The following is a 25,726-nucleotide window of genomic DNA, read 5'->3' as shown; positions in this document are numbered from 1 at the left end:
TTGGTGTTCGGCAACACATCAATGGCAAATTCAATCTCCCGCTCGGGAGGAAGGCCTGGAAGCTCTTCCAGGAACACATCCGGAAATTCATTCACTACCGGAACTGATTGGAAAGTTGTTGACTTTGCCTCGGTGTCATGAACTCGAACTAGATGATAAATATATCCTTTAGCTATCATCTTCCTTGCCTTAAGGTAGGAAATAAACCTGCCCTTTGGAGTTGTTGCATTACCCTTCCATTCAAGCACGGGCTCTCTCGGAAATTGGAATCGAACTACTTTCATTCGACAATCAACATTAGCATAGCATGAGGCCAACCAATCCATACCCATAATTACATCAAAATCTAACATTTCCAATTCAATCAAATCAGCTTTGGTCTGGCGATCACATATCACAATTACACAATTTTTATACACTTGTCTAGCTATCACGGGATCACCAACCTGAGTAGATACTTCAAAAGGTTTGATTGGCTCAGGTTTCACTCCAATACAACCAGCAACATACGGAGTAATATAAGAAATATTAGAACCCGGATCTATCAAGGCATATACATCACGAGAAAATATAGACAATGTACCTGTAACCACATCCGGGGAGGACTCAAGATCCTGCCGTCCGGCTAAAGCATATACACGGGGCTGAGTAGCACCTAAAGTAAATGCTACCCCTCTGCCTCTACCTCGACCAGCTGATATCTGTGGAGTCTGCCCTACCGGGCGCACTGAGGAAGAACCAGCCGCTAAACCTGTAAGCTGAACCCCAACTCTACCACTCATCGACGGGAAATCTCTCATCATGTGCCCAACCTGGCCACAAGTATAACAGGCATCCGAACCCTGGCGACACTGTCCGAAATGTAATCTACCGCACTGGCTGCATCACGGTATTGGAGGTCTCCTCTGGCTATAATCTTCCCTGAACTGGGAATCTGAGGCCCTCGAACTCTAGCCCTGTCCTAAACGGAAGGAGCGATCAAATCTCCTACCTGCAAATCGAGGAGGTGCACTAGTCACACACTGGCCTGAGTACCTAGAATATGTCTGTCTTGATCCCCCTTTATGATCACCGCCTGCTCCCATAGATCTAGCCCTCTTGCTTTGCCTCCTATCAATGTCGCGATCATTCCTTTGTGGTTGTTGTCGCCCCTCTAAGTTCTGAGCATGAGCCTGTATCCTGAAAATATCCATCCCATCTTGTAGCGAAGCTGTCAAGCAATCTTCGAATAAATATGGCACTAAGCCACTCACGAATCTATGTACCCGGTCTCCCATATCGGCCAACATAGTCGGGGCATACCTAGCCAAAGAATTAAATTGAAGACTATATTCCCAGGCACTCATATTTACTTGCCTCAAATTTAGAAATCTATCCGCTCTAGCTCGGCGGACCTCGGGTGGCAAATGGTGACGAATAAAAGCATCCACGAATTCTTGCCAAACCGGAGGAGGCGCATTTTCTCCTCTCGATAATACCCAGTTATTATACCATAAGACTGCTACGTCCTGGAGTCCATAAGAGGCCAACTCCACGGATTCAGCCTCAGAGGCATGAATAATCTTTAGGGTCCTCAACATCTCATCAATAAAGCCTTGTGGATCTTCATCCGGCTTCGACCCGAAGAACTCTGGAGGATTTAAAGTCATGAAATCACGGGATCTAGTACTGTCTGACTGATCACTTGGGCCCGCATTTTGCCGCTGTGCCTGGGCGGTAACTAACTGTGTTAATAACTGAATGGCCTCGGTCACTTGTTGACCCGAAGCACCCGGTGAAGGAATTGGAGCTGGAGCTCCTCCTAGTTTTTCCACATTAGGCGGGGTAGAGGAAGTATTAGACAAGGCCTCATTATGCGATTCACCCTCATCAATATTCATCGGGGGCTCTCATTCCACCAGCCTCTTTGTCGTAGTCTTGCCCTTCTGGGCGGCTGTAACCTTTCCCTTTGGCGGCATTCTGAAATCACAACACACTATTAGGGAGGATAAAATCTAATACATGGCTCTATCGCACGATCTCATAGGAAGAAAGATGGTCATTTTTCCTAAATGCCCTGTAGCCTCTTGTTTATTGATGTGGCGCGCAACACACCATAAACAAGACTCTACCAGACACGGCTCGCAGAAACTTCCTAGAACTGAACTGCTCTGATACAACTTTTGTCACGACCCAGCTAGGGGCCGCGACGGGTACCCGAGGCTAACCACCGAGCACCGCTCGTTCTATTTCTCATCACACTCATTTAGCTCTTTTATCACATTTATACTCAAATTGTAGGAAAATCATATTTCATACGGAAACATAAATACTTTTATATACAAATGCCTCTCGACCATCAAAATAATATATATACATAATAACCTCTCGTGAGACCATCTAACCCACACTGCGTATCTACTAGCCTCTACTGGAATACTAACATGAAGATGGGACAAGACCCCGTCATGCTCAAAATACATATACATGAACATACACAAACGAATAATCAAGCACCTCCGGATCAAAGGAGTGCTTTCAATCGGCTGACAGCTACTACGAATCTGGGTCAAGCTCACCTCCCTGTCTACCTGTGGGCATGAACACATCGTCCAAATAAAACGGACGTCAGTATGAACATTGTACTGAGTATGAGATGCATAAACAATGAAATAAGACAATTACACAAAGGAAAATACCAATATGAAACATTTGTATCTGACTGTCAAATATAAAAGAAGTAATGCATCCTGTCTTACTCATACTCATCGTCATATCATATATGCATAAATGTATAAGCTGCCCGCTCATATAGGTACGGTGTGATAGTGTATAAACTGCCCGTCCATATCGGATCGGTGTGATAATCATAACATTAGCCTGCGTCTAGGCCTCCCGTGTCCGGGGTATCATCTCATACCGCCCACTAGTGGTGTCTGCCCATGCCATCTGGCCATGGTGTATACTGTCACACCCTAATCTCACTGGGTGTGATGGGCACCCGACCCTTACTTAGAGCCGGGCGAACCCTCTGACTCTTAATACACACATAACCTCTGTGGGCCTTTAAATCAAATAAACATGAAATACATAGTAAGGCTTTCAGAAATATTCTTTTTCTTTTTTCTCAAATCAACAGAATCTGTGATCATATGGAATTTATCACATAATACAGAATGACACTTCGGCTGATGGAGCCGCTTACAAAACTGACATTCTATACCCACGACTCTGTCTGCAAAGTCTCTAACTTCGAACGAAACATCACAGCATAATACTCTGACCCGACAACACTCCAGGGCAAATGGAGCTTGCCAATCCAGCTAAAGCATCTTCTAGCAATGTTCTTTACTCATCTGGGTGTACCTGCATTGCATGAAACGCAGCCCCCGAAGGAAGGGGGTAAGTACGGAATATGTACTGAGTATGTAAGGCATGGAATACAGAAAAGAGGATCATAACTGAAACAGAGATTTACCAGAATCAAGTATGACCTTTTAAAACATCAAAGCACTTGCCTTTTTAAGTGAAAATCATGCATATTCATATCATATCATATGTACAGATAACGTGTCCTGGCCCTCCAGTGAGGGACTCGGTGGATAAATCATACATGTCCACATCATATATCATATATGCGTAACGTGTCCCGGCCCTCACGTGAGGGACTCGGTGGATAGAATCATGCATGTCAACATCATAGATCATGTATACATATAACGTGTCCCGGCCCTCTATTGAGGGACTCGGTGGATCATATATAAATAACGTGTCCCGGCCCTCTATTGCGGGTCTCGGTGAATAACGCCATCATATGCCATCCTGACCGCCATCCCCATATGATCATATCATCATGTACATATACATATAACGTGTCCCGGCCCGTAAGTGAGAGGGACTCGGTGAATAATGCATTGGATGCGCACGATAACATACCCGGCCTGGGACTCGGTGAATAGACATATTGAGGCGTGCACGAGCAGAGTAGTGAGAAACTATATGCATATAAATCAAGACTCGATAGATAAGTATACTTACCGACATCTGAAGGCTCAGAAACAAGTTTCGGGTCAATCCGACTTAGTATAAGAAAGTTACGAGCGTTTGAAGTACAAAACCTTCTACGAGCGTTTCAAAAGCTATTTTTGGAAAATCAAAGCAACAATCATATCAAGTACCTTTTGGGTATCGTTATGGATCAAACCAAATAGAGCTTTTGGAACCATATGTACGTATCAAAACGTATCAAAGACTCAAGGGAATAATCAAACGTGCTATCATTTGAAAATCAAAACTTTAATCATATCAATTATCTTTCGAATGCCATTCGGAAACATATCAAACAAAACTTCGGGCATCATAGATACGCATCGAAACCATAAGAAACAACTTATGGAAGTTAAGAATATTAGTCATCCTAGTGGCTCTAAGAATAGGAAATTTCTTTGAAATCATACATATACGTCATTTGCTCGTTTCACAAAGATCATGCCAAAAGAAAGAAAGGGTAAGCCTTACATACCTGTGCCACGCCTTATTAGCTACGCTTATTTATCCAAGCTTGCTATTCTACATTCCAGAAGATTTTACATAATCATTAGATTTGTCGTCATATACTTGTCTTAATCCTTCAAATGAATTCATTTATAATCAGCCGAAATTTCGACAACATTTCCCCTGTAAATACAACATCCCCGAGAATCCAACTCGGCCAAATTATCAATCAACAATCCGAGAATTCAACTCGGCCAATTTATCAACAACAACAATCCCAATAATCATGCCAACAACGTCAATAATTAATTCAAGATGCATTTCATTTATATTCAATTCAATCCAAAATATATTCAAGCTAACACCAATGATCCCACATTCAAGTATTCATCCGAAATCATTCTAACATGATTCAAGAATACTTCAAACAATACACATAACATTCACAACAACCCAATCAACATGCTACTTCACCCGAAACCTTCAAAATTCAATAAGAACAATGACAACACATTTCCTTCTTTCAAATTCAATTACAACAACCCAACTTACAATCTTCCAAACACATGTCTCACCTTCAAATTCATGAATTATATTTACAACCTACACATTAACAACTCTATTCTTATAATTATGAGGAACCATTCTAATACCACACTAACTTCTTCCATAATCCACAAACGATTTCAACTTCATTTCAAACCATTAAATCTTCATTTAACATCATAGAATCCACCACAACAACAATTAAAATACTAAATAAAATTAGTTCATCACATCCATACCATGCAACTCCCACACGGCTTCACTATACACATACACATTTCATAAATTTCATTCATTTCTTGACTCTCCAACATATACAAATCATCCATAACATATATAAAAGAGGATTGAACACATACCTTTTTCACTCAACTTCTTGGCTTGACTAAGGTTGTGAACTTGCACAATTAAATGATTTTATTGCTTCAACAACCATTCCATGTTAAAGAGGATGTTCCAATTGGTTGGAATACTAGAAGAAATAATTTTTCTTGATCAATTTCCACGGAGCCAATTTTCTTGGCTAGGGCCGAATGCCCCTCTCTTCTTCTTCCTTTCATTCTTTATTGAATTTTCTTAATTTGGAAGGAGGAATATGTCTTATTTGACCACTTAGGTATATATATATATATATATATATATATATATATATATATATATAAGGCTCCTACAAATAGGAATATGAACACATGGCCATGGGTGGGACCCACTCCCTTAAGCCACACGGCCACAATGGCCCATTCAAGAACTTTCTTGAATTGTTGTGAAATTCCCATTTTGCCCCTAGCCTTTCCACAATATTACCATGAACCATTTTGCGAATTTTTCTTTTTACCCTTAGCCTTTCTCAATATTTCCATACCAATAATATTCATAAATAATATTCATAAACAACTTGTATATTAAACAAGATCTAAATATAGCTTTGCCCTTAACTTCTCACAATTATCTTGATTTATCCGAATGTACAAAATACGGGCTATAACATATACGCTGCCCGGCCATATAGGCGCGGTGTTATATCATCATCATACATGCTCATCATAGTATGCTTATCATAATATGTTTGTCATAGTACATGCATAGGGCTCAAGAACAACTACACTTTATCGGGGTGACGTAAGATCGTGATCCCCCGATTTCATTATGGAACATTCTTTGACATTCTGCCTCACTTTGAAGGAACTAACGTATAAGGTGAGTGTGAGCAATAAATAACATCATCATCATTATCGGATCATCATATCATACATTTTTGAATCTTTATGCTTTAACTCGTCACCATCATTATAGGGCTCATAACATGTCTCTTATCTTATATAGCTATTCAAAGACATAGGCTTTTAGCTTTCTGGAATACAGGAACTCATGAAGGGGAAAGAGAGTCATGCTATAGGATTCATGCCATTAGAAAGAAAGGACTAGCCTCACATACCTTGGTTGTTTACTAATCTATCGCTTGCTTGTTCTCCTTTAGTGCGTACGTTCTACCTTCAAGAGAATTTGTATCGACATTAGCTAGCGATTTTAAAAATAGCTTACTAACGCTTAGAGAAAATTGGACAACATTTCCTTTCATTTATGTAACTCTTCCCCTATTCTATATCAACTCTCAAGCGTTCATAACAACATTCTCAATATGATAGACAACACTCATCATTCATTTACAATATCCGTATTTCACAATTTGTCTTCAATTTCTCCATAATCATGGTAATGGTTCATTGTTGCATTTTTCTCACCTAGGATACTTATTCCATGTTCTAAATGTCATCCATAACATTTTCATAATCACAATTTACTAATGATCATGGCTCAATTCAAACCTTATTCAACAGTGCTACTATTCACACTTTCATGACCCATTTCTTACATCGTTCTATAATCCAAGTGTTTCAACTCTTTCATACCTAAATAATACGCAAATGCCATAAAACTTACCTTAGATGTTGTGGGAACAAGCCTTGAGTGGTATTACTCTTCTTGCACCAAAACCCTAGTTTGCTTCTCATGAAATTTCTTAACTTGGATGAACTTTGATGAGTTTCATACACTTGATTCACTTGGATTCTTGATATTGATCTTTGATTTCCTTTGTTTTCTTGTAGATGAAGAGTGGAGAATATTCTAGAGGTTTCTAGAGAGACGTATCGTGAAAATGAAATGAATTAATGAGCTTGGGTCTCCTTTTTAATGACTTAAAATCTTATCCGAAATGAACAGTAGTTGAAGTGCACAGTGGTCGTAAACCCAGTTTACGGTCTGTATTCTAGTTTACGGCCCGTATACTGTGGTCGTATTAAAGCATAACAGAACCAGAAAGTCAGGATGAGGACATGGTGGTTTACGACTCAGTTTACGGGCCGTACTTCAGTTTACGGTCCGTATTTCAAGTCGTATTTAACCATTCAAGTCTTGGGCAGAAAGTTGAAGTTTTGTGAGTTGAAATACGGCATGGTAGTTTACGGGTCGTATACCACTTTACGGTTCGTATTTCATTTTACGATCGACTGGGCCAAAGTGCACATCTGCAACTTTCACGTCTTCAAAACCTATAATTAGTCATTGTGGAGCATAACCTATCTCTTGTTCCCATTTCCTTTGAAATCTTACTTAGGGTCGTCAAACGTCATTCCCTTCTGATTAAAACATCATATACTCGTATTCTTCGTTAGTCTATTCATTGTACGAGATTTGAAATTTCCGAGGTGTAACATTCTTCCCCCCTTTTGGAACATTCGTCCTCGAATCTTAAGTCATCGGGGATTCTAGAAATATTTCGCCAGCGTTTCCCCTGTAATATGGCACTACCATCCTGTCACAACAACCCATAATATCATCGCCTTACAGGGCTACATCACAATATCAACATATCTATGGCCACACACGACCAAAAGCATGGAAAGTAGGCATATATACCTTATATCGTTGGCGTTTCATCTTGAATCTCTCCTGGGGTTGAAATAAATACGGGTACTTGGATTGCATACTCTCTTCCGCTTCCCAAGTCATTTCTTCTCGGTTATTGTTTCGCCACAAGTATTTAACTGAAGCTATCTCTTTATTTCGAAGTTTTCGCACTTGCCTGTCTAGAATAGCAATAGGCACTTCTTCTTAGGTTATCTTTTCTGTCACTTGCACATCATCTATCGGGACAATCTTTGTGGGATCTCCGATACACTTGCGGAGCATCGAAACGTGGAAGACTGGATGGACTGATTCAAGCTCTGAAGGCAAGTCCAATTCATAGGCGACATGACCCACCTTGCGGATAATTTTATAGGGTCCAATATATCTAGGACTTAACTTCCCTCTCTTGCCAAATCTCATCACCCCTTTCATTGGCGACACTTTCAAAAATACCCAATCATCAGCCTGGAATTCCAAGTCTCGTCAGCGATTGTTGCATAAGACTTTTGGCGACTTTGGGCTGTCAACAATCGATCTCGGATTACCTTAACTTTTTCCACCGCTTGCTGAATCAATTCGGGGCCTACTAGTTGTACTTCTCCTATTTCAAACCATCCGATTGGGGATCTACATTTCCTCCCATATAAAGCTTCATATGGAGCCATTTGAATACTGGAATGATAGCTATTGTTGTATGCGAATTCGATTAGCAGCAAATGGTCCTCCCAACTACCACCGAAATCCAACACACATGCTCGTAGCATATCTTCCAAGGCCTGAATGGTACGCTCGGCTTATCCATCGGTCTGCGGATGAAATGTCGTGCTAAGCTTCACTTGAGTGCCTAGACCTTCTTGGAAGGACTTCCAGAACTTGGCTGTAAACTGTGCTCCTCTGTCTGTGATAATAGATAATGGAATACCATGAAGTCGCACAATTTCTTTGAGATATAACCTCGCATAGTCTTCTGCTGAGTACGTGGTTCTAACTGGAAGAAAATGGGCTGCTTTCGTCAATCTATCCACGATCACCCTTATAGAATCATATTTGCCACGGGAATGAGGTAACCCCACAATAAAATCCATGTTGATCACTTCCCATTTCCAAGTAGGGATTTTCATTGCTTGCAATAAGCCTCCTGGCTTTTGATGTTCAATCTTTACCTGTTGGCAATTTGGACAATGTGCTACAAATTCCGCTATGTCTCTCTTCATGCCATCCCACCAATACATCATCTTGAGATCATGATACATCTTGGTTGCACCTGGGTGAATAGAATACCGAGAACAATGGGCTTCTTCTAGAATTCGTCGGCATAATTCTGCCACATTCGGCACACATAGCCTGCTTCGGTATTTTAGAATTCCATCCATAGAAACTTCAAATGGAGACTTCTATTTTCCATAAGATATGTCTCTGTAGTGGCACGATTTAGGATCCTCATACTGGTGCTCTTTCACTTCCATGTTCAAGGATGAGACTGTGGGATCATTAATACTAATCCCTGCATTACCCGAATCAATTACACGTACTCCAAGATTAGCTAGTTGATGGAGCTCATGAACTATCTCTTTCGTTTTGCAGAGGGACTTCGCATAAACTGCCCATTGATCGGAGGCTAAGCGCATCGGCTACTACATTCGCTTTTCCAGGGTGGTATAAAATGCTAACATCATAATCTTTCAGTAATTCTAACCACCGCCTTTGCCACAGGTTCAACTCCTTTTGCTTGAAAATATATTGAAGACTCTTGTGATTGGTGTAAATGTCAACATGAACACCATACAAGTAATGTCTCCACATTTTTAAGGCATGAATAACCGCAGCCAATTCGAGGTCATGAGTTGGATAATTCTTTTCATGTTTCCTCAATTGTCTTGAAGCATACGCAATAACTCTACCGTGCTGCATTAAGAAACACCCTAATCCAACACCGGAAGCGTCACAGTACACAACATAGCCATCTGACCCTTCTGGAAGTGTTAAGACCGGAGCTAAATTCAATCTGTCTTTCAAATCTTGGAAGTTACGCTCACAAGCATCACTCCATTAAAATTTAGCTGACTTCTGGGTTAGCTTCGTCAATGGGGCTGAAATAGATGAGAAGCCCTCTACGAATCTCCTATAATAACTTGCTACCCCCAAAATACTACGAACTTCTGTAGGCATTGTAGGCCTTGGCCAATTTTTTACAGCTTCAATTTTCTAAGTGTCGACTCGAATGCCATCATCTGAAATAACATGGCCCAGAAATGTTACAGAATTCAGCCAAAACTCGCACTTTGAAAATTTTGCATACAATTCTTGGGCTCGAAGGATGCCAAGAACAATTCACAAATGATCTGCATGTTCTGATTCCGTGCGAGAATACACCAGAATATCATCAATAAATACTATCACGAATAAGTCCAAGAGAGGCCTGAATGCATTATTCATCAAATTCATAAACACGGCCGGAGCATTAGTTAATCCAAACGACATCACCCGGAATTCATAGTGGCCATACCTCGTTCTGAATGCTGTTTTGGGAACATGCACCTCTCTAACTCTCACCTGATGATAGCCCGACCTCAAGTCGATTTTTGAAAACCACTTGGCACCCTGTAGCTGATCAAATAAATCATCAATCCTCGGGAGAGGATATTTATTCTTTATCGTCACTTTGTTCAACTACCTGTAATCAATGCACATTCGTAGGGAACCGTCTTTCTTTCTCACGAACAAGACTGGGGCTCCCCACGGTGATGAACTGGGTCTAATAAACCCCTTTTCAAGCAAATCTTTCAGCTGTGCCTTTAGCTCTTTCAATTCTGCCGGAGCCATTCGATACGGAGGAATAGAAATAGGCTTGGTGTTCGGCAACACATCAATGGAAAATTCAATCTCCCGCTCGGGAGGAAGGCCTGGAAGCTCTTCCAGGAACACATCCGGAAATTCATTCACTACCGGAACTGATTGAATAGTTGGCGACTTTGCCTCGGTGTCATGAACTCGAACTAGATGATAAATATAGCCTTTAGCTATCATCTTCTTTGCCTTAAGGTAGGAAATAAACCTGCCCTTTGGAGTTGCTGCATTACCCTTCCATTCAAGCACGGGCTCTCTCGGAAATTGGAATCGAACTACTTTCATTCGACAATCAACATTAGCATAGCATGAGGCCAACCAATCCATACCCATAATTACATCGAAATCTAAGATTTCCAATTCAATCAAATCAGCTTTGGTTTGGCGATCACCTATCACAAGTACACAATTTTTATACACTTGTCTAGCTATCACGAGATCACCAACCGGAGTAGATACTTCAAAAGGTTTGATTGGCTCAGGTTTCACTCCAATACAACCAGCAACATACGGAGTAATCTAAGAAATATTAGAACCCGGATCTATCAAGGCATATACATCACGGGAAAATATAGACAATGTACCTGTAACCACATCCGGGGAGGACTCAAGATCCTGCCGTCCGGCTAAAGCATATACACGGGGCTGAGTGGCACCTAAAGTAGATGCTACCCCTCTGCCTCTACCTCGACCTGCTGATATCTGTGGAGTCTGCCCTACCGGGCGCACTGAGGAAGAACCAGCCGCTAAACCTGTAAGCTGAACCCCAACTCTACCACTCATCAACGGGCAATCTTTCATCATGTGCCCAACCTGGCCACAAGTATAACAGGCATCCGAACCCTGGCGACACTGTCCGGAATGTAATCTACCGCACTGGTTGTATCACGGTACTGGGGGTCTCCTCTGGCTATAATCTTCCCTGAACTGGAAATCTGAGGCCCTCGAACTCTAGCTCTGTCCTAAACGGAAGGAGCGATCAAATCTCCTACCTGCGAATCGAGGAGGTGCACTAGTCACCCACTGGCCTGAGTACCTAGAATATGTCTGTCTTGATCCCCCTCTATGATCACCGCCTGCTCCCATATATCTATCCCTCTTGCTTTGCCTCCTATCAATGTCGCGATCATTCCTTTGTGGTGGCTGCCGCCCCTCTAAGTTCTGAGCATGAGCCTGTATCCGGAAAATATCCATCCCATCTTGTAGCGAAGCTGTCAAGCAATCTTCGAATAAATGTGGCACTAAGCCACTCACGAATCTATGTACCCGGTCTCCCATGTCGGCCACCATAGTCGGGGCATACCTAGCCAAAGAACTAAATTGAAGACTATATTCCCAGGCACTCATATTTCCTTGCCTCAAATTTAGAAATCTATCCGCTCTAGCTCGGCGGACCTCGGGTGGCAAATGGTGACGAATAAAAGCATCCACGAATTCTTGCCAAACCGGAGGAGGCGCATTTTCTCCTCTCGATAATACCCAGTTATTATACCATAAGACTGCAACGTCCAGGAGTCTATACGAGGACAACTCCACGGATTCAGCCTCAGAGGCATGAATAATCTTTAGGGTCCTCAACATCTCATCAATAAAGCCTTGTGGATCTTCATCCGGCTTCGACCCGAAGAACTCTGGAGGATTTAAAGTCATGAAATCACGGGCTCTAGTACTGGCTGACTGATCACTTGGGCCCGCATTTTGCCGCTGTGCCTGGGCGGCAACCATCTGTGTTAATAACTGAATGGCCTCGGTCACTTGTTGACCCGAAGCACCCGGTGGAGGAATTGGAGCTGGAGCTCCTCCTAGTTCTTCCACAATGGGCGGGGTAGAGGAAGTATTAGACAAGGCCTCATTATGCGATTCACCCTCATCAATATTCATCGGGGGCTCTCTTTCCATCCGCCTTTTTGTCGTAGTCTTGCCCTTCTGGGCGGCTGTAACCTTTCCCTTTGGCGGCATTCTGAAATCACAACACACTATTAGGGAGGATAAAATCTTATACATGGCTCTATCGCACGATCTCATAGGAAGAAAGATGGTCATTTTTCCTAAATGTCCTGTAGCCTCTTGTTTATTGATGTGGCGTGCAACACACCATAAATAAGACTCTACTAGACACGGCTCGCAAACACTTCCTAGGACTGAACTGCTCTAATACAACTTTTGTCACGACCCAGCTAGGGGCCGCGACGGGTACCCGAGGCTAACCACCTAGCACCGCTCATCTTATTTCTCATCATGCTCATTTAGCTCTTTTAACACATTTATACTCAAATTGTAGGAAAATCATATTTCATACAGAAACATAAATACTTTTATATACATATGCCTCTCGACCATCAAAATAATATATATATATATATATATATATATATATATATATATATATATATATATATATATAATAACCTCTCGTGAGACCATCTAACCCACACTGCGTATCTACTAGCCTCTACTGGAATGCTAACATGAAGATGGGACAAGACCCCGTCATGCTCAAAATACATATACATGAACATACACAAACGAATAATCAAGCACCTCCGAATCAAATGAGTGCTTTCAATCGGCTGACAACTACTACGAATCTGGGTCAAGCTCACCTCCCTGTCTACCTGTGGGCATGAACACAGCGTCCAAAGAAAACGGACGTCAGTACGAACATTTTACTGAGTATGAGAGGCATAATCAATGAAATAAGACAATGACAGAAAGGAAAATATCAATATGAAACATCTGTATCTGACTGTCAAATATAAAAGAAGTAATGCATACTGTCTTACTCATACTCATCGTCATATCATATATGCATAAATGTATAAGCTGCCCGCTCATATAGGTACGGTGTGATAGTGTATAAACTGCCCGTCCATATCGGATCGGTGTGATAATCATAACATTAGCCTGCGTCCAGGCCTCCCGTGTCCGGGGTATCATCTCATACCGCCCACTAGTGGTGTCTGCCCATGCCATCTGGCCATGGTGTATACTGTCACACCCTAATCTCACTGGGTGTGATGGGCACCCGACCCTTACTTAGAGTCGGGCGAACCCTCTGACTTTTAATACACACATAACCTCTGTGGGCCTTTAAATCAAATAAACATGAAATACATAGTAAGGCTTTCAGAAATAATCTTTTTCTTTGTTCTCAAATCAACAGAATCTGTGATCATATGAAATTTATCACATAATACAGAATGACACATCGGCTGATGGAGCCACTTACAAAACTGGCATTCTATACCCACGACTCTGTCTTCAAAGTCTCTAACTTCGAACCAAACATCACAGCATAATACTCTGACCCGGCAACACTCTAGGAAAAATGGAGCTTGCCAATCCAGCTGAAGCATCTTCTAGCAATGTTCTTTGCTCATCTAGGTGTACATGCGTGGCATGAAACGCAGCCCCCGAAGAAAGGGGGTCAGTACGGAATATGTACTGAGTATGTAAGGCATGGAATACAGAAAAGAGGATCATAACTGAAACAGAGATTTACCAGAATCAAGTATGACCTTTTAAAACATCAAAGCACTTGCCTTTTTAAGTGAAAATCATGCATATTCACATCATATCATATGTACAGATAACGTGTCCTGGCCCTCCAGTGAGGGACTCGGTGGATAAATCATATATGTCCACATCATATATCATATATGCGTAACGTGTCCCGGCCCTCACGTGAGGGACTCGGTGGATAGAATCATGCATGTCAACATCATATATCATGTATACATATAACGTGTCCCGACCCTCTATTGAGGGACTCGGTGTATCATATATACATAACGTGTCCCGACCCTCTATTGCGGGTCTCGGTGAATAAAGCCATCATATGCCATCCTGGCCACCATCCCCATATCATCATATCATCATGTACATATACATATAACGTGTCCCAGCCCGCAAGTGAGAGGGACTCGGTAAATAATGCATTGGGATGCGCACGATAACATACCCGGCCCGGGACTCGGTGAATAGACATATTGAGGCGTGCACGAGCAGAGTAGTGAGAAAATATATGCATATAAATCAAGACTCGATAATTAAGTATACTTACCGACATCTGAAGGCTCAGAAACAAGTTTCGGGTCAATCCGACTTAGTATAAGAAAGTTACGAGCGTTTGAAGTACAGAACCTTCTACAAGCGTTTCTGAAGCTATTTTTGGAAAATCTAAGCAACAATCATATCAAGTACCTTTTGGGTATTGTTATGGATCAAACCAAATAGAGCTTTTGGAACCATATGTACGTATCAAAACGTATCGAAGACTCAAGGGAATAATCAAACGTGCTATCATTTGAAAATCAAAACTTTAATCATATCAATTATCTTTCGAATGCCATTCGGAAACATATCAAACATAACTTCGGGCATCATAGATACGCATCAAAACCATAAGAAACAACTTATGGAAGTCAAGAATATTAGCCATCCTAGTGGCTCTAAGAATAGGAAATTTCTTTGAAATCATACATATACGTCATTTGCTCGTTTCACAAAGATCATGCCAAAAGAAAGAAAGGGTATGCCTTACATACCTGTGCCACGCCTTATTAGCTACGCTTATTTATCCAAGCTTGCTATTCTACATTCAAGAAGATTTTACATAATCATTAGATTTGTCGTCATATACTTGTCTTAATCATTCAAATGAATTCATTTATAATCTGCCGAAATTTCGGCAGCATTTCCCCTGTAAATACAACATCCCCGAGAATCCAACTCGGCCAAATTATCAATCAACAATCCGAGAATTCAACTCGGCCAATTTATCAACAACAACAATCCCAATAATCATGCCAACAACATCAATAATTAATTCAAGACGGATTTCCTTTATATTCAATTCAATCCAAAATATATTCAAGCTAACACCAATGATCCCACATTCAAGTATTCATCTGAAATCATTCTAACCTGATTCAAGAATACCTAAAACAATTCACGTAACATTCACAACAACCCAATCAACATGCTACTTCACCCGAAACCTTCCAAATTCAATAAGAACAATGACAACACATTTCCTTCTTTCAAATTCAATTACAACAACCCAACTTACAATCTTCCAAACATATGTCTCACCTTCAAATTCATGAAATATATTTACAACCTACACATTAACAACTCCATTCTTATAATTATGAGGAACCATTCTAATACCACACTAACTTCTTCCATAATCCACAAACGATTTCAACTTCATTTCAAACCATTAAATCTTCATTTAACATCATAGAATCCACCACAACAACAATTAAAATACTAAATAAAATTAGTTCATCACTTCCATACCATGCAACTCCCACACGGCTTCACTATACACATACACATTTCATAAATTTCATTCATTTCTTCACTCTCCAATATATACAAATCATCCATAACATATGTAAAAGAGGATTGAACACATACCTTTTTCACTCAACTTCTTGGCTTGACTAAGGTTGTGAACTCGCACAATTAAATGATTTTATTGCTTCAACAACCATTCCATGTTAAAGAGGATGTTCCAATTGGTTGGAATACTAGAAGAAATAATTTTTCTTGATCAATTTCCACGGAGCCAATTTTCTTGGCTAGGGCCGAATGCCCCTCTCTTCTTCTTCCTTTCTTTCTTTCTTGAAGTTTCTTAATTTGGAAGGTGGAATATGTCTTATTTGACCACTTAGGTATATATATATATACAAGGCTCCTACAAATAGGAATATGAACACATGGCCATGGGTGGGACCCACTCCCTTAAGCCACACGACCACAAAGGCCCATACAAGAACTTTCTTGAATTGTTGTGAAATTCCCATTTTGCGAATTTTCCTTTTTACCCTTAGCATTTCTCAATATTTCCATACCAATAATATTCATAAATAATATTCATAAACAACTTGTATATTAAACAAGATCAAAATATAGCTTTGCCCTTAACTTCTCACAATTATCTTGAATTATCCGAACGTACAAAATACGGCCTATAACATATACGCTGCCCGCCTTAGCGGTCACTGCCCGGCCATATAGGCGCGGTGTTATATCATCATCATACATGCTCATCATAGTATGCTTATCATAATATGTTTGTCATAGTACATGCATAGGGCTCAAGAACAACTACACTTTATCGGGGTGACGTAAGGTCGTGATCCCCCGATTTCATTATGGAACATTCTTTGACATTCTGCCTCACCTTGAAGGAACTAACGTATAAGGTGAGTGTGAGCAATAAATAACATCATCATCATTATAGGATCATCATATCATACATTTTAGAATCTTTATGCTTTAACTCGTCACCATCATTATAGGGCTCATAACATGTCTCTTATCTTATATAGCTATTCATAGACATAGGATTTTAGCTTTCTGGAATATTGGAACTCATGAAGGGGAAAGAGAGTCATGCTATAGGATTCATGCCATTAGAAAGAAAGGACTAGCCTCACATACCTTGGTTGTTTACTAATCTATCGCTTGCTTGTTCTCCTTTAGTGCGTACGTTCTACCTTCAAGAGAATTTGTATCGACATTAACTAGCGATTATAAAAATAGCTTACTAACGCTTAGAGAAAATTGGACAACATTTCCTTTCATTTATGTAACTCTTCCCGTATTCTATATCAACTCTCAAGCGTTCATAACAACATTCTCAATATGATAGACAACACTCATCATTCATTTACAATATCCGTATTTCACAATTTGTCTTCAATTTCTCCATAATCATGGTAATGGTTCATTGTTGCATTTTTCTCACCTAGGATACTTATTCCATGTTCTAAATGTCATCCATAACATTTTCATAATCACAATTTACTAATGATCATGGCTCAATTCAAACCTTTACTCAACAGTGCTACTATTCACACTTTCATGACCCATTTCTTACATTCTTCTATAATCCAAGTGTTTCAACTCTTTCATACCTAAATAATACGAAAATGCCATAAAACTTACCTTAGATGTTGTAGGAACAAGCCTTGAGTGGTATTTCTCTTCTTGCACCAAAACCCTAGTTTGCTTCTCTTAAAATTTCTTAACTTGGATGATCTTTGATGAGTTTCATACACTTGATTCACTTGGATTCTTGATATAGATCTTTGATTTCCTTTGTTTTCTTGTATATGAAGAGTGGAGAATATGCTAGAGGTTTCTAGAGAGACGTATCGTGAAAATGAAATGAATTAATGAGCTTGGGTCTCCTTTTTAATGACTTAAAATCGGATCCGAAATGAACAGTAGTTGAAGTGCACAGTGGTCGTAAACCCAGTTTACGGTCCGTATTCCAGTTTACGGCCCGTATTATGTGGACGTATTAAAGCATAACTGAACCAGAAAGTCAGGATGAGGACATGGTGGTTTACGACTCAGTTTACGGGCCGTATTTCAGTTTACGGTCCGTATTTCAAGTCGTATTTAACCATTCAAGTCTTTGGCAGAAAGTTGAAGTTTTGTAAGTTGAAATACGGCATGGTAGTTTACGGGCCGTATACCACTTTACGGTTCGTATTTCATTTTACGATCGACCGGACCAAAGTGGACATCTGCAACTTTCACGTCTTCAAAACCTATAATTAGTCATTGTAGAGCATAACCTATCTCTTTTTCCCATTGCCTTTGAAATCTTACTTAGGGTCGTCAAACGTCATTCCCTTATGATTAAAACATTGTATACTCGTATTCTTCGTTAGTCTATTCATTGTACGAGATTGGAAATTTCTGAGGTATAACAATGCAGCCGATTCAAGAGTCATAACAGAGATGGTATACCTCAATATACCTTAAATATACAGACATAGAGTGCTCAAAACCACATAAACAAGCAAATCCAATTTATTTGTCATGCTATACCCTCATCATGAGGCATAAAGTTTGCTGATATCTCACATGACTGATATACGCAAGCCCCTCTAATTAATATTAGATCACATAGTGAGTAATGTCACATGAAGAACCCTAGCAGCCCAGATTCAAAGTGATTGGGCGGAGTTAGACTTGTAACTCAAAACCTCATCGATCTTTTCTTGGCCTTAGGTATGTCATTCATGATCTTTTACACAATAAGTGACCAAACTCTAAGTCAGTTTTCTCAAAAAAACAAGTTAAACCTTAGAGGGACACAAGATACAGAGACTAATAAGAATGCTATATTTTGAAATAAATCATGCAAAATCATCAAGGATGGAAGTACTTCAAATTTAAGCAAGACGGGGATTCATACATGATTCAAACACATGCTGAGGATGACAATAAGTAGACAGAGTATGCATAAGCTTTCAGGAAACTGCCTCTTTAAAACATTTAAACAAGTTTATTTTGATTCAAACCCTATATGCATATCTAAGTCTCAATTTAAACCTCACAATAACCATATTGTATCACCAATATACAATAAAAATAACTGGAAACCAATATAGGTATCATCAAGTTTCAGACAAACATTAAACATGACATTTAGCATGGAAACATGAGTATACACTTGATAGCAAACAGGACAACAGACTCAAAGGCTAATACTGGATCATTTTTAATCATAAGGCATCTTATATCACATGTTCATAGATACATATACCAGCTTATTAGTTAGACATGGATTAAATGCACATACTGAGGTACCTAGATCAGATTTGAGACAATATGCAAGATACTAAAAATGACTTCACTTGGTTAATGCATATATCCAAAAAAGAAATAGTCACGAGGCTGATTCAAACAATGTACATACTAGACCTCAATTAGAGGAAACTTAACCTAGACAGTGGCAGCATAGACAGAGATCAACATGATCCAACTCATCAAGACCAGAGAAAAAAGACTCAAACAGGCTTGACACTTCACATATACTTTATATTCTTATCAAGTTAAACAAATCAGACCTTATAGGTGCTATAGGGGGACCTCTGGTTCATTTAACTATCCTTGATGAAATTGAGCATGCTGATATGAACACTAATCAACTAACACATCAATGTATTTTAAGACACAAACCCACATTAGGACTATGTTATCTTGTTTTAAGGTAAAGTAGGACAAACACTGCTTAACATAGTTCTAAAGTGGATTATCAATAAAAACAAAGCTAATCTAACAAGACAAGGATTAAACTAATCAACCAAACATTAACTAAGGCTAAACCAGAAACAATAAACAATCAAATGACACATAGAGGGGCATGAATACCTAAGTACATCTATACTACTAAAACAATTAAACACATAAACAACAATTACTAATTATACCTAAGCAGTAAAATAACTAAAAAAAAATAAAAAAAAAATTACCTTTTGTGAGTGCAGCCGCTTGTCGAGATTTGAACTTGGAAGATTTTGCTTCCACAACCCTGAATGCTCAAGCCAAACCCAAACAAGAACAAAGAAAATATTTAAAAATTTTAACTGAACTCGAACAATCAAAGTTTAAAAGCAAAATATGCCAAAACTTAAGTATTTCGAGTTTTTTTTTTTTTGTGAATATGCAGATATTCGGTGTATGCAAATGAAAGATTAGGGGTTCTATAAAATAGAACCCCAAATTGAAGTAAAACCCTAATCTCAACCGATGTGGGACAAGTCACAATTTCGGACTTGTTCCTCACATTCAAGCATTGTATGGTCTAGATTAAGTGTAAGAAGCAAATAAAGGGTCAGATTTCACCCTCAATCGATCAATCCACTCGGTTCCTCATGAACCAATGATATTCGTGGATTCAAAATCACAAACAACCAAAACTAATTAGAGATTTACAGACATATGACCATTGCCATGTAAAAAAGTGAAGAAAAGAGGGAGATTATACTATGTTTGGGTGGCATTTGGTGAAAAGGAGTAGGAGCAATTAATGATTTTCTGTATTAGCCATGCGGGACCTGGAGAAAGCAAGGTACGCCTGAATCTTTGCCAAAATGGGCGATGATGACGCGAGGAGAGAGAAACCTGCGGCGGCTAGGGTTTCGCGAGTGAGGAACCTTTCTCTCTTCTCAAGGGTTCGTTTGGTTCAGACTGAAATGGAATGAGGGGGTATTACCCCCCTTAGAGAGTGGTTTGGGCTGGGTCGGTCCATTAATGGACTGGGCCTAGCCAGCTTTTAAAAAAGAAAAAGAATTAGAGGGGCAGTGTATATATATATATATATATATATATATATATATATATATATATATATATATATATATATATATATATATACGTGTGTATACACGATACAGACGTACAATACGTGTATATCTGTGTATATATGCGTATATATATGAAGGCAATTGTATATTAATTTTAAAATGGCCTATAATTAAGAAGGTCAATCAATTTGAACTTCTCAAATGCGGTCAAACATGATTAATCATGGTTAATTTATGCGAATGGACTCAAATTGCAAATATAGCCTTAATTGACCCTAACCCATGGGATAGGTCATTTCAATTATGGCCACATTTGGCTCAATTGAACAAATTAAATGCTAAATTGCAATAATGACATCTATTGACTTGAACTATGGACTTGGTTATTTCAATTAAGTCCCAAATTAAGCTAATCAAACCATTTAAAGGCTAATTTTGCAATACTAACCTTAATTGATTTGAACCAATGAATTTGACCATTTCAATTAAAGAAAGAATTAGCTATCAATTGATCATTTTGATTATAGCCACTACTAGCCATGCAACAAAAAATTTATGGAATTTAACCAAAAATAAACAATTAATTAATTATGATTAATTCTAATAAATTGTACCAATGCATATGCAAAAAATTAAGAGCTGATGGTAAAATGATTAATTCATTTAATTAATCAGATTCCTTGAATTGAAAAGAGTAGAATGCTTGTTAATTTATTTTCCTGCCAATTTTATCAATTAGATAAGTAATTGTTTTGAATTATCTTTTGATTAATATTTGACAAATTCTCCTTATTAATTATAATAATATAAATTTATTTCTAAATGATTTATAATATTATTGAAGTTATTTTGCCAAATGAAATGGCAAAATATTAGCTAAATAATTTTATAAAATCATCTTGACTTGTAGAAAATACACATTTTACTCCATTTGATATCCAAGGAATCTGGGTAATTAAAATAAATTACTGGAGGTCAAAAATTAGGTGTCAACGCTAATTGTATTTTAGAAGGATTTTGTACTTGTGACTTCCAAGTTTTGGGGAGTGTTGTCTTGGATTTACTTTCACTAAGTTATTAAGACTATTTCAGTTCTTTGGGTGTTCCTTTAATTTTCGGTTTTACTTATGTTTTGTAGTTTTTTTGGGTTGGGGTTTGTCTACAGGTAAAGGTAAGTATCCTCACAACACAAATAGGTTTTTGGATCGTGATAAATTTGGTATCAGAGATCTAGGTTCAATGGTCTCACAAGTACAAGAGTTCTGTCTAGTAGATTTTTGCGGATCGATACAATGACATCCGTACGTATCATCGAGAAGCTACATGGTATTTAGGAAATTTCACTTCTTTCATTTTTATCGTGCGCTCTTGACTTTATCGAGTACTGAGTTTCTTGTTTCACTCTTTCTAATAGATAGTGAGGACTAGATCGATCGCGGCTGGATAGTAGGATCCTGCACCTACACCTGAGCCTATTGCTAGGGTTGCTGCTTGGGGCAGGGGTAGGGGGAGAGGCAAAGGCAGAGTTCGAGTAGCAGTACCAGCCCGAGGCCGAGCACCAGTGGCACCTCAAGGCCATGCTAGAGCAGTATCTCCTGAGCAGAAGGTGATTGAGGAGGATGAGCCAGTCCATGCTGAGGAGGTTGGACTAGGACAGACACCTCCGGGTTTCATTGCTACACGTGTGCTTCAGGACACTTTGGTTCATATGTTGGGTTTCGTAGAGAGTATGGCTCAGGAGGGTGTTCTACCAGCTACTTTCTATGGCTCACAGACTAGAGTTAGATGACAAACTCCCGATCTAGGATTTTAGACTCCAGAGGCAAGGCCAGTACCTACTATGGCTCCCCGGTGTTACACCTCGGAAATTTCTCCGTACTTGTATGATGAGTGGAATGATGAAAAGTTGAGTGAATGATGTTTTATTAAGTCGGGAATGGCTAATTAAGAATTTTTGGAAATAAGAAAGTCACGGAAAATTTTTCAGCCCAGTGATCGTATATGGCACTATACGGCCCGTAAAGTGATTTACGGACCGTATAGTGCAATCGTCCTTCAGCTTGCCAAAAATCTCAAGTTCTGCCAAGTGTTGAATATGGTTAAATACGACCCAGTTTACGGCCCGTAAACTGGTTTACGGACCGTAAACCAGGTCGTAAACTGCCATGTTCCTCAGCCAAAACTTTCTGTTTTTGAAATGATTAAATACGGCCATGGAGGACGAACCGTAAATCAAAATACGGTCCGTATATGGTGGTTTACGACCATTGTTCATCCCGACAAGAATTCATTAAAGACCAGATTTTGTGATTTTAAAAAGGGACTTAGACTTCATATTATTTCATTATTCATCCAACAACTCAAGAGACCTCTAGAACTCTCCATATAATTCCTCCACAAGAATTCAAGAGAATCAAAGGGAATATCAAGATCATCACCACTAAATTCATGAAAATAAGTGTAAGAACACATCAAAGGATCTTCTAAGTCAAGAAATTCCCAAGAAGGTGGAACTAGGGTTTTGGTTAATTGAAGTATTTCAACTTAAGGATTGTTCAACCATCATCCAAGGTAAGTTTCATGATTATTCCATGTTGTTTGAAGTATTGGAAAGCTTAGACACTTGAAATGTGGAAGAACATAGAAATGGGTCATTATTAGTGAATAGTGACATAAATGAATGATAGTGGAATTGAACTATGAATGTTGAAGTGTTGTGAGTACAAATATGTTATAAATGATGTTTATATCATGAAACAAGCATTAAATGCATGAAAACGCAAGGATGAGTTAGAAGTAGAAATAAGGGAAAAATGGAGGAAAATGGTGGATTTTGCCAAATGTACGTAAATGACGATTGTCGATTATGATATTGCGAGTAATATCATGAATGTTGGGAGTTGATATAAAACATGAGAAAAATGGTATGAGCGAAGGAAGCGTTGTCCGACTTTTCCTAGAATTAGCGATGCGTTCTTGTAGTTAGTTTACTAATGTTGATACGAATTCTCTTATGAAGGTAACGACGTGATATCGACGGAGAACAAGTGAGCGATATCTTAGCTAAACGACCAAGGTATGCGAGGCTAGTCCTTCTTTCTAATGACATGAATATTTTAGCTTGAGTCCCTACTCCTTTCATGAATTCTTACATTCTAAGAAGTTAAAAGCTTATACCTATGAATGTCTATATGAGATAAGTTATACGATATGATGACACTAGAATGATGATGATGTTATTCCTTGCCTACACTCACCTTATGTACTAGTCCTTTCAAGGTGAGGCAGAATGTCCATGATGGTTCCATAATGTAATCGGGGGATCATGACCTTACGTCACCCCGATAAAGTAAAGTTGATCATGAGTCTTATATACGCATTATGATAAGATAAGTATTTTATGATAATCATATTACTATGAGCATTTTCATAAGCATGTCATGATTGCATTCACACCGGGCCTAGTTGGCCGGGCAGACACCGCTTCGGCGGGCGGCGATACGGATACACCACGACCTTCGGGCGTGGGCAGACACCACTAGTGGGCGGCATGAGATGGTACCCCGGACGCGGGAGGCCTGGACGCGGGCTAATATTATTGATTATCACACCGTTCCGACATGGACGGGCAGCTTGCATATGATGCATACATGTTATGATGATGAGTATGAGTAAGACAGCATGTATTACTTCATTTATGATTATCAGTTAGATCCAGATGTCTCATGTTGATGTTATCCTCATATTATTGATGTTCCTTTCATTATGTATGCCTCTCATACTCGGTACAATATTCGTACTGACGTCCTTTCTTCGAACGCTGTGTTCATGCCTATAGGTAGACAGAGAGGAGAGCTTGGCCCAGGTCCTCAGTAGCTGTCAGCTGATAGATAGCACTCCATTGTTCGGAGGTGCTTATGGCTATTCTTTTGATGTACATTCATATATGCATATTTTGGGCATGACGGAGTCTTTTTCCGTCTATGTATTCATTATGTTAGTAGAGGCTCGTAGATACGCAGTGTGGGTTAGATGGTCTCACAAGATGTTTTCATATGTATGTATATTATTTTGATGGCCAAGAGGCAAATGTATATAAAGTATTTATGTTTTAATTAAATATGATTTTCCTACAATTGGTATGTAAAATTGATAAAAGAGTATCAAATGAGCAAGACAAGCAGTAGAGTAAGCAGTGCTCAGTAATTGCTCCGGGTACCAGTTGCGGCCCCTAGCTGGGTCGTGACACCCGGTTCATGGGTAAGCCAGTGTTAGGCTTTGCTTTACCTTCGACCACTCAGCCCACGATGTCCGTGGAGGAGAATAAGATGCTTGAGCGTTTCAGGAAGATGGATCCTCCCAAGTATGATGGAGACCATAGGATGACGCGTATGAGTTTCTGACCAATTGTCATGAGAGGTTGCATAACCTCGGGTTAGTAGAGTCTTATAGTGTGGATGACACCTCTTTCCAGATGGTTGGCCTCATTAAGCAGTGGTGGAGGTCATTTGTTAAGACTAGACCAGCAGAGTCCCCTCCGTTCACTTGGGCTTCATTCACGCAGGCTTTCTTGGAGTAGTTTGTACTTCACAGTGTGAGATACAAGATGAGGGCTCAGTTCGAGGGATTAAGTTAGAGGCGTATGTCTATGACAGAGTATGAGACCCAGTTTCACGCCTTATCTCGCCATGATTTGATGATTCTTCTTGATGAGGCCGAGAGGGTGAAGAGGTTCACCAATGGGTTGATTTCTCCCCTTCATTTGATTGCGGCAAAGATGGCTGCCATAAGGTCTTCCTTTCAGCAGATTGTTGATGCAGTTCGAGAGGTTG

The sequence above is a fragment of the Lycium barbarum genome, chromosome 9 (genome assembly GCF_019175385.1).
Source record: "Lycium barbarum isolate Lr01 chromosome 9, ASM1917538v2, whole genome shotgun sequence".
Classification (NCBI taxonomy): domain Eukaryota; kingdom Viridiplantae; phylum Streptophyta; class Magnoliopsida; order Solanales; family Solanaceae; genus Lycium; species Lycium barbarum.
This window is presented reverse-complemented; position numbering follows the sequence as displayed.